Here is a 14,928-nt window from a genome sequence, read left to right on the forward strand (position 1 = left end):
GGATTGCCATCTTGCAGCTGGCTAAATAAAGAGCTCTGCGAAAAAAAAAAAAATGTCACACAAACAAGGTAACGTCATGGTCACGTGACGTCACGCTGTGAGGTGACGTCACTTGACGTGACCACGTAAACTGTATAGTTACCGACATTTACCAGTCCGAAAGCATACTCTACGTCGACGATTTTGTCAGATACGACCACCAAAGAATTCGTATTTAACGTTAGGAAATTTGAGCAAATCGCATTTCACACGCGCTACTTCTTCGGGTGCGAGTCCAGCTCGCTTGCACCTTTGCATTTAATTGCATTCTAATAATCTCAAAGCGTGCTTCGAAAGGTCAGCGGGAACTCCCGATGCAAGCATCGTTCCGCTAGAACGCGAACTGATAAAACCCGCCACGATGCGGCGTCTTGAAAGTTGGGTTGTGGACGTGCCCGAGCATTCCAACGTTCTGGGACATTCTCCCATCGTGCCCTCTCTCGGAAGTTTCCAGCAAAACTCCGCAAAAATAAATTTCAGCCGAAAAGCCGGATAAATCCTAATATTCTCCGAAATAATTACACGCGTCAGTATTGATTCGTACTGACCAGGAACTCGAGAACGTATGGTCAGGAACGTATATATGCTGAGAGCAAAGTCGTCTGCTTCTTGAGAAAGAGTTGCGGGGATATCACAAAGACGCCGAGTTCTAGTCGGCTCTTATTGAAGGATAGTGGGCAGACCTCGAAGCAAGCTACCTTGAGGTCTACCCACTATCTTTCATTCCGAACCAATCACAGATCGGCGTTCTGACGTCACCACAACCCCTTCAAGAAAAAAAGCAGACGAACTTGCGGCTTGCATAGACGCTTTCAGACATATGGGGGCGGCAAAGCCGACCTTCGGTGTTTGTTTTCTCTTATTCCGTTCGCTTTGCTTCATCATTACCACAGCAGGACGGGCCATCACCACTTGTGGTGCTACTGTGTCCTTGTCCCCAGCATAGGCCTTTGTGGAGGTTCGTCAACGCTCGCTTCAGTGGCTCGGAATCCCGGTGAGAGAAGGTCGGCAATGACGGCTCGATCTGGCGCGTGTTTAAAGCGTCTATACTCGAGTCGTCCCAAGGATTACAATATCGCGCAATTCGTAGCACGTTGGTAAATTAAAATGTCATAATTTACATCGATACTCTTATTGATCACATTGTTAACCCCCGTAAGGTTGCCGTACCTGCGTGCGCCGTCGCACCGAGGCCCATCCAACTTTACGAACGCTCATGGAGGGTGAATGGTGTGTACGAACTTTAAAGTCTACGTAACACCATTACACCGCGGTCACACTTCGAATACACCATACAAAAGACAGTCTTCAGACTCTCTACGAAGCGTACTTCTTCCTTGCGTGGCGGCCCTGACACATTGGTCACACAAAAACTGTTTACAAACATTCGAAGCAGCATACAAACGGTATGAAGCAGACGAGATTGGAAGATGCCTGTTGCGCGTGCGCAGACATTTCTGTCATCATGCACTGCAGCGAAAACACCGCGTCAATTGTGTGATAGTGGGACTATCACAGTCACAGTGTGACTGCGATTAACGTAGTAAACGATTACGGGTACGGCGAAGACGCTGCACGTGCTCAGTGCCAAGTTCGTCTGCTTTTCTCACAGGGGTTGCGATGATGTCAGAACGCCAAACTCTTATCGACTGAATGAAAAAAGAAAAGAAACAATAGTGGGCAGACTTATCTATCGGTGAGGTCTGCCCACTATCCTTCCAATCATAGCCAATCAGATGTCGGCGTCGTTTTTGACGTCACCGCAACGCCTGCGCAGAAAACCAGACGACTTGCACCCCGCATACACTTCTCGTACTCGTTAGGACCGAACGTGGTTCTCGTCTCTACTTACTGAGGAACGGTATAGCGTTTTCAAACATTTTTTTTTTAAACGCGCTCGTTAAAAAAAATGTTCACAGCCAGTTTACACAGTACCATTTGCTTACGTTACGTTATGTTACGGGTCTGCTTACGTCATTAGTCGTTGAGGGCATGTGTGTTTCGTATGAAGCGCGGCAACCGATCCGAGGAGTGGATTTAATGTACGAAGCGTGGATACCTCGATGACTCATAACGTAAAATAGGAAGACGCAACAAACGTTCCTGTGTGAATGGGCACTATTTTTTGTTGAAGCTGTTTCTATGTCGGTCAAGGAGAGGAAGGACAAGCTGCAGATAACCCTTGACGACATAATGCAAAACTACAAAACCCGGATTAAAAAAAATTAGAAAAAAGTGGGTACGTTTGAAGAGAATGAGTGAGAGTAATGGGTGCCCATTGTATACATCAAAGATGGCCGGGTCCATTTTCAGTGTTCGTGCGCATGGAACGTGACTTTCTCGCTTTGCGAAGCGACGAACATGCAGGTACTGGGCCTAGCTAGGAGATCGCACGCTGGGCTGAGGAGGTGTCAATATTGGAATGGCCCCGGGGCGCACGGTTTGCTGGTGAATCTGGGTATGTCTTCCGACGGAATTTTCTGGTCACATGACCGACTTGGAGGCGACAAGGTACCCATATAAAGAAACTCCGTATCATCTATATTCTGCTACGTTGTCAAGGCTGGCGTCGCTTGCGCAGTGCTGCAGCTTAGCACTGCTGGGAGAGCGTGTGCCTTCGTACTGCGTCTTATTCGTACGCGCTCTCGTGCGAGGGAGAGCTTTGACAGCGTTAGAGGTTAGTGAAAGCTGCGCCAGCCTTGACTATGCAGCGCAATATCCGAAACTTTCGCCGATGGTGGTACCGCGGTGTGAAAACCGCGCTTCTCGACTCCTGGACGATCGACTTCCGACCGAATCTGCTCGCTTACCCCTACGTGGAAGCAGGGCTTAAAGTCTGGGGGGTCTCAGGGTGTCTCGGACCCTCCACTGACTTTAACAGATGGTCTGAGACCCCCCTCTACAGCCCCACCATTAGTGATATCAAAATCACATCTTGCAATAAAATAGCTTGTTTTCAGGGGTGTCACTTTTGGGGATTAGCAATTTGAGGGTTGCAGGTACAGCGTGGGCAGTCAGCAGTGGGCTTTATTTCATGTGCATCTTGTACATCTCGTCAGAACACCCCCCCTCCCCCTTACCTCCTTGTAGGGACCCCCCTCAACTTACGGGAGACTTTAAGCACTGCGTGGAAGTATCAGGTGCGGCTCTTGTATCGCCCGTACCTCACGGAATCAGAATTACTCACGCGCCCCAGACCCCACCTCGTACTGCTGTTCTATGGGACGATTATTCAGATGACTGCTATTTTGATAGGAACTAGGGCGCCCCCTATAGACCGTGAAAGTTGCGGATAGTTCACGCCGAAAACAAACAGACGGCTGCCGTTATTCCGTCTTCGATTTGATTATTCGAGTCCGCTAGCTTTCGCGCGCAGATGAGGTGTCAACAGGCTCGAAATGTAAGTGAAAGGAATTGCATTCGCGTACTTTAATAAGAGCGGCGTATCAAGTTATTTCTGGGGAAAATCCTGTTAAGCGAAAACTAAAAAAAAAAAAAGAACAAGGTGCAAGGTTTGCGTCTACTCAGCGGAATCGGCTGGAACGATAGGTACTTCTTCCTGCCCCCTGAGCCGGTCACGTGGCCAGCAAATCCCCCTTGCGGACATTTCAGCCGCCGGGAAAGATACCCGGATTCACCAGCAAACAAACCGCCCCTACGAGGGAGTTTTGTACGCCGCGTGACCGGCTCAGAGGGCAGGAGGAACGTTGGGCAGGAAGTACTACGTCCTAGCGTTCCGGCAAAGCCGGCCCAGGTGTCTTCGTAGTAGATGAGGAATTTAGCCGGTGCAGGACGACCGCTATAGGCTGGAGCCTTTATATGCGCTCCGGTGTGATACGCTCATCAGGATCGAAACACGGGCACGGATCGATCCCAGGATAATCCCGGTTGTAATAGAGCAGCAGTTGGGCTCGGCCCGGGCGGGGAGATCACCCTGTCGCTTCTCCACCGTGACTGCACCTGACGCCTTACCGCGTATCAAAAGAAGAAAGAAAGGCGGCGTCCGGCGCTGCCTTAATCTGTCCGCGTAGAAAGAAGACGGTTCATTCACGCGGTTTCCCCGCTCAGCGGCCTCCTTTCCCCTCCTCGTACACGCAGCGACGCAGGAGTCTCCGACAGGAGGAGGAGAGACGATGGGGTGGCCGGCTGCGTCGCTGCTGCCGGGCGACAACAACACGCAAGCAGGAATGGCAGCAGAAGGGGCGCAGCTGTTTTTCCACTCGGCCGCCAGCTGAATCGGGAGGAGGCTCGAGGGAGAGAGAGGAAGGGAACCCAGCTGCGCCTGGCTACACCCTCTCTCGGGGAACTGTTCGGAACGCACGCCGCGCACTCGAGAAACGGAAGCGCGTGTGTACATCTTGCTGAATCGTCCCTGCCCGCGTCGGTGACGTTCCTCCGCTAAGCAACGGCGGCGGACACGCAGGCAACCTACACCCTTTGGTTACCGACATCTTAAGAAGCACTACTCGCTCTTCTTGTTCAATAAACCCGAGACGTCTGGTCCTTTTTCCTTTCCTTCGACTTATAAGTTCATTTCTGACCCAGTCTCAGGTTTATTCAACATGGTGAATATTCACCAGCTCGCCTGCACTCTATGTTATCGCTCTTTTTGCATTCTAACTTATACGGGGTGCAAACACACAAACACACACATGCACGCACACGCACACGCACACACACACACAGTTACAGGCTTCGGGCATTACTACTGCGTGGGGGGGGGGGGCACGTTAAAGACCCGTGGCTAGCGGTTGTACCGCACTGGCTAAATATCTCATCTACAGCTGAGAAGCGAGACGCCGATTTGAGGCGGACTAACTTCCTTCCCGGCTATCTAAACATACAACATAATTATTGTTGGCTCAGCAACTGTACTACGTGGCTTGCACTTTTGAAAAGGGTCGTGGTCGATTTGCTCGCGGGCATTTTTTAGAGTGCGTTCCCTCCCTGGCATGTGCCGCAACATAAAGGAAAACCTGCGAGTGCGTCCGCCTTCTCGCAAAGCATTTAAAAAACCAGTCACACACACACAAAAAAAAAACCTACCGATGGAGCTAAAAAACAAAACAAAGCTACAGAAATTTCTTATATTGAAAGGTGGAAGCCTATGATACGAAATTAACCCTGACGTAACTACGCGAAACGTCCTGACTCTTTGCACGCTGACGTCGTCACGCTTGAGACATTCCTATTTCAAAAAATGAAATCTCGAATATATTGTTGCATGCTAGGAATGCGGGAGTGGTGCCGCGTGAGAAAGTAAACAAGATTCTGCGCGTTCGAGAGCTCTGCGCGTCATTGGGGGTGGGGCGCCCCTCGATAACACCTTTTGCCGCAGACCAATTACTCCGCCATCGATTGTTCGCTCGTTTTTCCGGCGTCGCAGTTGGGCTTGGTCCTGATGCAAGGCCCCACGCCGCCTCAGGGCCGTCGAGAGAAACGACAGTGCCGAGGTCGTGTGAAAAGGGTCACTTGTTCGAAAGCTCGCACCTCCCAGGAGCACCATAGTTTGTGCACGCACACCAAGCATGCATCGAGGGGACGCGAGAGCTGCTTCCGCGTTCGGCGCATACTCGGGTCCGGATGTATTGCGCACCAGTGCTGCGACATCGCTCGGCGTGAATTCGGATCATATCACACGCTTCGCGCAGGGCGGGATGCCCCAAAAAGCCTATTTTATGGCGGCTGCGCCAGCGTTGCAGCGATGGACTTTGGAAAAAAGTCTCTACCACCAGGGCCCCTTTCGCATGTTGTCTCAAGTCCAAAAGTTCGAGCCGTTCATGCGCATATGTATACTGTTCCTCCGTGCACACGGAACGCCAATCACTGATCTTCCTGCAGCGATCGGTTCGGCCAATCAGAAACGCGGGCGGTATCGCGCCCCTAATCGCCGTGCCGTCTCAGTGCCAGAACTCTGGATACCTTGTTGGCCACTGAGGCTGCATGGCTACTGGATCATGACATACTATTTGCCCTTTCTAATTGGCTCAACCGATAAACAAAAAAAGGTCTCGTGTTTGGTGTTTTGAGAGCACTGCAAGGCAGTTTACATGCAGATGCTTATGAAGGTGTGCTAAACCCATCTGCTCCCTCTCCCCCCCCCCCCCCCCAGATATATATATATATATATATATATATATATATATATATATATATATATATATGGTGTCTGGTGTTTTTGATGCGAGCTTTCGCTCAGCTTTCTTCGATATGTGGGGTTAACTCACTCGCCCACCAACTTCTTTCTTCTTTTATTATTTTTTTTTTCCGCACGGAGGCGAAAAAAGGTTTAGTTGCTCACCGGTGTCTTTAACCAATTAAAGCGTGTTGGGAATGTTGCGAGAATAAACGAAAAATGCGACGAAAAGGACGAGGAGAGGACGAGACGCCTTCGGGCAGCACGTTAAAATAATCCGCCGTGGGGTTCTCATCTCAGTGGCTCGGATACCGGACTTGTACGGTACCCACCACAAGTAATCGAATTACTCGTAATCGATTACCTTTGGGAGTACTTTTGAGATAATTTGAATACAATTATTATAGTAGTAATCACTAAATTAACCTCATTACTTTTGGAAGTACCGAAGGTACTCGCAACCGTCAGTATCTTGCCCTCGCTTTTGTAATGGCGCCCTCTGTAAACGTTTCCTACCAATGAATCCTCGAACAAAGTCTCCGAGGAGGATGTTTTACCAAAAATGGTGGATTACGTTTGCGGTGTATGGATGGTGGGATAAGTTCGTGGGCTCTTTCTGGTGCTTATCGAATGGTCTTATCTCGAAGGAATCGAAAAGAAAAGTTATTAGTTTGGGTAGACGCGTAACATTATGCAATTCTGCCAGTTTAGAATCTACAGTTATTAGCTGTGTGTTTCTGATTCGGGATTTCGGTGTTTATGTATATATATATATATATACAACACGGGCACTTCACACCATCATACGTGGTCTCCGAGGAGGATATGAACGAATATGTGCAGATGAATGAACCGTACTTAATCCAATGAATCAAAGAATCAAAGTTTCCAGGAACCCGCCGAAAGCCAAAAATCGACCATCGACCTATCGACCATTGTTGTGCATCCAACTAATATGCGTTGGTAATAAATAATTAAGGAATGTCGTATCTAGCACGAATGTCATCCGGAATCACGACTTGTACCGTGCGTCGTTCATTTCAACAGTTTTTGTCACACAGAGAAGCTTATTGTGGGGCTGTCGTCCAGTACGATGATCACTGACAGGTTAAGAAAATTCTACTAGTTGGAGATGAGAAAGCAGACTTAAGCTTGGAGGGGAGAGGAGGTTCCTCCTCTCCACTCCAAACTTCCGTCTGCTCCTCCTCTCCAGTTCGTAGATTTTTCTTAACCAGTCTGTAGCATTACAGAAAAACAACAAAAGTTTTGCTGTTTTTCTTTTTTTTAGTTTCATAAAGACGTCTTTACAAAGCCTTCCTGATCCTGATTGGATGTGCGATTTGGCATTGTTGTTGGCTGATATCTCACACCATCCTATGACCGGAACGTGAAATTACAAAGGAAAGAGAAAGCGGCCGTAATGATAGGCTCTTAGACGCAAACGTTTTCGATCTGAAGCTCGGGGTGTCCCAAAGCCAGGAATCTCTATAAAAAAAAAATTATATAATTTTTCTTTGCGGAGAACCTTTGCAGGAGGAACTAGCGCGCTATTTTATAAACAAAGTATATGTATGCTAGTACGCAGTCTGAACTGCAGGGTCGGGGTCGGATTCTTTTTCTACGAGTTGCACTCTCCCCCTCCCCAATTCCCGGTTTTTAATCCGGCTCGCTTCGTCCCCAATTTGCTGCGATTCGATCCGCTGCAGCAAAAGGTTGCCGACCCCTGCCTCGTGCGAAGCCTTCTTGAGTTTGCCTCAGTCGTGTTGAACTCCACTGGAGTGACCAAATCGTCTATAGTGTTGAGCGCATCCCAAGAAAATTTGTAGCGTGTTTTATGATCGTTATTTGCAACCCAGCGTATTTTATAACTATAAAATAATTTTCCACTTCATTGGCTTAAAATATTGGTGTACTGGACGGATGATTCGGGATTTTATGTTCTTTTACGGTGTCGATGTAAAATGCACTGGAAAATCGGGCGCCTGCACGTAGACAGCTCACATTTTAGACGAAGGTGTATTTTAATCGTGGACGCATTCCTGTAACGTTTCTCGGCGCAACTCCGTCTTTTTGAAAGGCTATAACAATGCATTCTTGAAAATTAAGAAAAAAAAAAAAAGAAATGTTCATCATTGGTGGACGCGGTCGTTCTTCGGTGGTAAACGTTCACTGGCGATGCCCTTTTTTGTTTCAGAATGTTTAAGCTGTTTTTGTAGTCGCCTTTGAAAAAAGGGTAAAACAGTCTGGGTGTATAATAGGGTGCCCGCCTGAACTTAGCAAGCTAGCTCGCCAAGAACCAAATTGTATTTCGAAAAGCAGGCATAGAAATACAGGCGAGAATGCCGCGATTCTTTGATGTCTCCAACGACCACCGCGATGGCGGCGCTTCAACAGAGACGGCAGTGCGATCTCTCCCTTGACAACCTGTGTCGCCTGCTAAGGCCTCCTCTTGCCTTGGGAGTCGGGATACTGTATTCCCTCAACTTGCAACAATCTGTAGGCAGTCCCTCGTTCAAGAAGGGCTTTCTTCTCGCGAAGACCATCTCCCTGCCTCGCGTTTTAGGCTCTCCCCACGGAAGCAATTACCCGACCCTCGTGGTTGCTCAAACTGCCAAGAAAAGAAAAAGGCAGCTGCAAGAAAAAAAGGAAAGCTAGATGAAATCCTCGTGTTTTCTGGGAAACGTCACTGCTCAAAATAGAAGCAAAACGAAGAAGCCGGCTGGCTGGATGGACAAGAACAGTGCGCTGCGCGTATCCCGCATGGCCAACTCGCGAGTGCAGTGTGGAAGGGCCCCAGGGAAATGACCGAGCAGGGGAAGTCTCCCTGACTGTGCTATATGGAGGCCGCAGGTGCCGGCTTTTTTTTTTCCCCCATTTTTTCGGAGCTGATGCGTAGTCCGCGGTTTACTGACACTTTGCTTTACTTCGTAATTTTTCGGGAAGTTCGTGGGCGAAGGTTAAGCCGTAATTCGGTGGGCAACCAGCCGTAACAGGAACAGGGCCACGTGCTTGCCCTTAGTTAAGTGCTTGAGTTGGCGAAGCTGAGCAACAGCGGGTGGTTATTTCCATTGGCCCGGTTATGGATTGCATAAATACAGAGGGAAGCAAAATGAAGGGAAGGGGGGAGGGGGTATTAAGATAGTTCGGGTACTCAAGCCCCCCGTTTCATCCCGGGGGGGCTTGAGCCGGGGATGTCTCTCCCCCCCCCCCCCCCCCCCCCCCTCCGGTTTTGGTGTCCCTGACCTGATATATAGACCATTGTTTTGTGGATTAGATATGATCTTTTTTAGTGCACCACTAAAAAGCCCTAGGGTGGTTTGTGCGGCACTCAAAGTAAACTTGTGATTCTAATTTAAATCCCCCCCAAAAGAAAAAAAAAATTAGTTTTTAAATTGGCAAAAAAATTATGTCGTTCTGGAGATCTGAAATAATCTGAAAAGTAACGGTTATGTTTTCAAGTAAGGGCCGATTACCTTTGTTCTCTCTTGTAATCAAGTAGTCTAGTTGAATACCTTCTATACTCGGCGACAACTTTTCTTGGCAATGCAGTGGAAGGTAGAGGCCCGCTTCCCCTCTCCCATTTTGAGTAAGCGCGGGCTCTCCTCCTCCCCCATTTCCGGGGAGAGGAGGAGAGCCTTCGTACACTCAAAATGGGAGAGGGGACGCGGGCCTCTACCTTCCACTGCATTGCCAAGAAAAGTTGTCGCGGAGTATAGTCAAGATTACTTGTAATTGTAATCATTACGTTTTTTCGAGTAAAATGCACAAGACCCTTTTTTTGTACACGTTCAAACTTGTGGCACAATAAAAAGAAATTGACAATCCTTTTTATTTTAACTGAGCGAATTTCGGCCACTCTCCTTTTTATTTATTTACTTTTTTTTTTCTACAGCATCATTTACACAAAAGCAAGTTCATGCCACATGTTCAATCTTTAGGTTATATTCGTGTCACGGAACAACGAGGGCTCTTTATTTGTAAATTACACTAATAAAACCTTTTCTTTCTTTTTTCTTTTTTTCAAAAGTGCTCGCCATTTAGTACCCGCTATCCTATACTCCGTAATTGTTTGATCACGTACTCTGAGCATATGTTGGAACACGATGGCTGCGTCAAAGTTCGGGCGAAGACTCCGATCCAGTCACAATGTTGCCTGATTGGGTTTTGAATAAGGCATTTTGAATCTCCGAGTGATACGTAAAAAAGTACAAACGGAAGATTTTTTTCTTTTAAGTGTGACGTAAATTTTGTTTTACTTTAGGACGCACAGTAGCGAACGGCACGAGTCATCCCCATGCTGTCGAACGCTGCAAAAGTATCCCGTGACTCTCCGCGCGTCGCTGCTCCCTTCCCGAAGATCACGTGACAGGGCAATGGAGATGGACTACGACGGGTCGTAGTGTCGTCTGCGGTTTCATTAGGGAGTTTTCGTAGATCGTTTTCGCCGTCCCGCAAGGCCCTCCGCAACCCGCTACGATAGCGGGAACTCCACAGTCAAGGCTATCGGCGCGCAGGCGCAGTCGCAACTTCTTCGTTGCGGAACGCTTAGCGGAGGGGGCAGCGCGGTCTACGAAAACTCCCTATTGGAAAGCGAAACGGAGCATAGACACTTTCCGATCTAAGCAGACGCGTTTTTTTCCAACAATAGACTTTTTTTTTTTTCAAAAATATTTGCGTTATATAGTAGTTGTTGCGGCAATTGTTCGAGCCTGCCATTATTTGGGCACGTATTCTCGGCACGCATCGGACACGAATGTGACGTCAGCGTTCGGCGAGGACTCGGGTCCAATCACAGGTTTGCGCCCAAGCAATAGCGACCGCCAGTGTTGCTCGATGAACTGCACGGGACAGCTACTGCTAGAGACAAAAATTGTCTGTACAAAAATAATTTAAAAAAAAAGTTAAAAAAAAATTAGATGTTTATAATGCTGACAAAGACCGGCAAGTACAGAATGTGTTCAGCGCAAGACCACATGTTTTTTTCCGGAAGAACGAAAAAACCCTGGAGTGAATTATTATCTACAAGTTTCTATTGTGTAATCTCTTGTTGTGATTCTTTTTCTTTTTTTTTCAGAAGATACTTTGCATTATCCGAAGGCGTTACTGAGGGGGGTGCATACATATTTATTTATTCAAAATGCTGTCGAGACCGGTTATAACGAAGTCAGCGGGAATCGGAGATCACCTCGCTGTATCCGCTATTTCGTTGTAACCGACTTCGGTTATAACGAACTGCAAAAGGGAATGGGAAATTGTGATCGCTTCACTGTAGCCGCTATTTCGCTATAATCTACTTCGTTATAACCGGTCTCACAAGTACCCCTAAAGGCCCTCTGTAGGAGGGTATTGCATAGGCGCGGGGGGGGGGGGGGGGTGGTAAGCAAATATATCACAGTACACAAAAAACAAACATAAAAAGCATACAAAGGCAATATAAAAACAAGGAATAAAAAAGAATGCCAAGCATTAGAATAACTGCGCACGAGTTCTTGGAAGTTAGACCTATCTAGTTCAGTTGCAATGTGAGCCGGTAGGTTAACTTGTTCCAGTCGATTATGGTTCGTGGTATGAATGATCGTGCATACCTAGACGAGTGGCATACAATGCGCGTTGCTTTGAATGAATAATCAAGACGTGGAAAGACGATGGGGGGGGGGGGGGGGTGTTTAAAAAAAAAATCGTCGTGAAGCGATGCATGGTGATAGAGCTTGGGAAATAATGACAGACGGGCATACACAGGCGAAGAAAAGAAAATTCTTTAGTTGCAGAGCACACTTGCTTCTTCGCCATTGTTGTTTGGTCTTGATAAAAAGAAAAGGAATTCGCGTAGATGTTCGTTCTGACGCGGTATTTTCTTATACTAAAACAACGATCGGTCTGGCTAAAAATATAGTACGCTTTTTTTTAATGAGTATTTTTGTCAATACCCGAAAGTAAAAATGTAAATCTTAATTTGCTCCGTCGGGCTAAGAGCAATTCCCAATTTAATTATTTTCTCGCGTCAGTACAGCTGTCCTGTTGTCTGTATCGTCTCAGAACAAACCTCGATGCCCTATTTTAGATTTTTTCTAGTTTTCCATTAAATATTTTTAAATTTGATCTACGCAAGATACGCAGTTTTGTTCGAGTTGGTTTTGGAAAGTTTTAAATTTCGCCAAATAAAGTTCAGTGACCTGCCACTACGTCGTGGAATTGAGCGTTTCGTGAAAAGTCGTTCGACAACGTAATACACATACATTATGTTTTGATGAAGTCGTTATTCACCCTGTATCCAGTATCAATTTTCTTACAAAAACACAATTTGTGTCCATGTAAAAAGAAAAAGGGCGTAAAAAGTTTTTGAGTGAAATCGGTTCAAATAGAGTTGCTTGTTTAATTTTGACACGTGTGTCATTTTTAGAAATTTCGGTTGATTCAGGAAATAAACATTCCTTCACTCATTTAAAAAAATATATTTTTGTTGGCAGCAATGATTATTCAGAGCCTCATAATGGCCTTAGAAAATTAAGAGGAAAAAAAAAAAGGGTAAGATAAAATTAAGCCCAATGTATGGTTTTCTAAAACGGGAAAATAGCTACTCTTAGAAACTTGGAGCGTCTGCTTTCCTGCAAAGCACGTGGAAGAGTCAATCGCCGCAATCTACAGAGGTAGCTCGGTGAGTAACCAGGTGACAGAATTACCTGCGAACACGCCTCAGATACGTTTGAAGTCTGTCTGATTCGGGGCTTGAATTAAGCTAGTAGTTGATACATACTTCGTATAGGTCAGCTCGAACTTGTGTAGGGAGAGGAACAATTAAAAGGATCTGGTGCCTTGTATTATTAAATCTTAAATTAAAGGCAGCCAGTGTCTTTTCTCTCCTTTTAGTTGTTCCTCTCCCTCTCTCTCTACGCAAGTTCAAGCTGACCAATACGATGTCGGCGTGAGGCCGTAAGGACATTTGGCACGCCTCGCAAAAGTTCCAATTCCAAACGCATGCATGCCAGAAAATTGAGCACGCGAAAGTAGTTTCGCCACAAGTGTTATGTATATTTTTTAGAGCTCAAGTCTGAGATAGTAAAAAAATAAAAAAAAAAATAAATAAAAAGATCGCGGGCCGTGTATTTTTTATGTCCAATATCAGCCTATTTGTCTTCTTGCGTGGTGGTTTATGAACTCGCTCCCAAATGGCTTGCCCAACGCAAAAAAAAGAAAAACAAAAAAAACAAAAAAAAAAAACAAAAAAACGCTAAAAACCAATAGCGCAGGCTGGCAACGAGCGAGGTAATCGCGACCATTACTACTTCTGATAAGGACAATGACCATCTGGGAGACGAACTCGCAAACCAGTGTGCAGACGACAAACATCCGATATAGGGCATAGGAAATGCACGGCCGCTAATTTTGCTCCATTTATTAATATTATTTTTTTATTTTACCGATTTCTGATTTTAGCTCCGAAAAAAAAAAAAATATACATTAATCTTCTCGCGAAACTATGTTCGCCTGCCCGATTTGAGGTAGTATGTAAGTTTGGAATTGGAACTTTGTGAGGCGCGCCAAATGCGTTAATTTTGACGCCCGCACTCCGTATGTGTGCTTCGGGCGCGTCTTAAGAGAGTCTTTGCAAAACAGTCATACAAAAAAAAAAAAAAAAAAAGAAACACGTCTTAGATGGTGTTTGCAGACTGTCTTTTGTAAGACGTATGGGCAGCGAGACCCTGCTCATGCAGTGTGTACTAAAACAGACGAGAGGCGGGTCTCACTCATTTCGAGCGCCCGCTTCGCACTCTCAGAAGTCCCTGAGAGTGCACTCGAAGCGCCAATCATAAGGTTTGGCTTAATCAGCTCAGCCAATGGGAAGGTCGGTCTATAGCGTTCTCCAATAGCAATGCAATCTCACTAACAAACAAAAAAGACGCACAAAAAACACGTTTGTTGGCTTTTTTTTTTTTTTAGTTGGTTAGACCATTTAGAGGAAGATCAATGATTGGTGCTTTGAGTGCAGAGCGGAGAAGTACTTGCGGCCAGAGGCTTGAGAAGGCACGCATCATCCGGACTCGTGGTCCTACCAGTCTCAAGGCCGGGCAGTGTAATGAACAACGACAATGAGAGGGAACAAAAGTAAAGCAAATAAGAAAACGTTGAATGCGTTGACGTATATGGACGGTGTAGATTTTCCGGTGTTCATTTATCATGGAAATCGACGGGTTCTTTGCGTTTATTGTTTTTAAATATCGGTGTATTCTGGTTTATCTGTTTCGGATGAACGTTAAAAGTGGGGATTATCGGTGAGAAAAAGAAATAAATGAAAAACTAAAAGTTCAAGTTTTGAATAGGCCGTTTTCGACAAAAGCAATCCTAGGTGAAGCAAAAAGAAAAAAAAAAAAAAAAAAAACTAGAAATTGGTGCTTTTTTTTTGGTTTTAGCCGATTTTGTATTTTTCACGACACAGACGTTTATCAATGTTTTTATTTTTTTTTTCTGGGGGGGGGGGGGGTTAAAGGGGAACGAAAACGAAGTGCTTCCACTTATTTCGTTGTTTAGTTGTGGTCTATGTTGTGCAGGCAGCCAGAAACACTAGCTTCAAATTTATGTCTGGTGGCGGTCTGTGAAGCTCCGTTGGAATTCCGCCACGTCACGTGTTCCTAAAAAGTAGGGCCAGTTCGCTGCAGTATGTCTCTCTCGTGGAGTTACTTTGTCCTGAATGTGACTTGACAAAGAACGCTAACGCGCTTACTATACTACGTTCACCCATAAGCTGAAACTGCGGC

Source organism: Ixodes scapularis, unplaced genomic scaffold, assembly GCF_016920785.2.
Source record: "Ixodes scapularis isolate PalLabHiFi unplaced genomic scaffold, ASM1692078v2 PGA_scaffold10__122_contigs__length_95168666, whole genome shotgun sequence".
Taxonomy (NCBI): Eukaryota; Metazoa; Arthropoda; class Arachnida; order Ixodida; family Ixodidae; genus Ixodes; species Ixodes scapularis.